Source organism: Schistocerca americana, unplaced genomic scaffold, assembly GCF_021461395.2.
Source record: "Schistocerca americana isolate TAMUIC-IGC-003095 unplaced genomic scaffold, iqSchAmer2.1 HiC_scaffold_77, whole genome shotgun sequence".
NCBI classification, from domain to species: domain Eukaryota; kingdom Metazoa; phylum Arthropoda; class Insecta; order Orthoptera; family Acrididae; genus Schistocerca; species Schistocerca americana.
In genome coordinates, this window is record NW_025726533.1 from 236,964 (window position 1) to 237,500 (window position 537).

A 537-nucleotide genomic window follows, 5' to 3' on the forward strand; every position below is an offset into this window, starting at 1 on the left:
TGGAGCTGCCGGTCACCGTAGGTGGCGCGTGTTGTCTCCCGCCGGCAATGCCACGACAGCACGCTCCCGGGCCTCTGTCGGCAGCGGCAAGCTCAGTTGGGAGCACGGGTGGTCGCACCTAAAGCGTCTACTCGCCAAACTCCGGGCGATTGCGCCTCTCTCGAACCCGACCAAGTACTTAGGACGGCGCTGCGCGCCGCCGGGACCTGAGAGGGTTTCGAGGTGTATGGTGCAGGGGAGCTCAGCCTCCTCCTGTTTGCAGAATAATTGAGCGGACGCTTGCGTGTTCGCGCGGGCCCCCGGGACACACTCCCGGGCGGCCGGCTGCTCAGCTCTAGTTGACGCAGCTCCCTGGTTGATCCTGCCAGTAGTCATATGCTTGTCTCAAAGATTAAGCCATGCATGTCTCAGTACAAGCCGCATTAAGGTGAAACCGCGAATGGCTCATTAAATCAGTTATGGTTCCTTAGATCGTACCCACGTTACTTGGATAACTGTGGTAATTCTAGAGCTAATACATGCAAACAGAGTCCCGAC

At 58.3% G+C, this 537-nt stretch overlaps 1 non-coding gene across 1 annotated transcript in view; it reads left to right on the forward strand.

The window, feature by feature from the left end:
• Positions 1–348: 348 nt before the first annotated feature.
• LOC124590572 overlaps positions 349–537 on the forward strand; it is a 1,910-nt gene continuing 1,721 nt past the window's right edge. Inside the window, exon 1 of the ribosomal RNA XR_006976631.1 lies at positions 349–537. This exon is cut by the window's right edge and continues 1,721 nt beyond it. This is a non-coding gene — a ribosomal RNA (small subunit ribosomal RNA).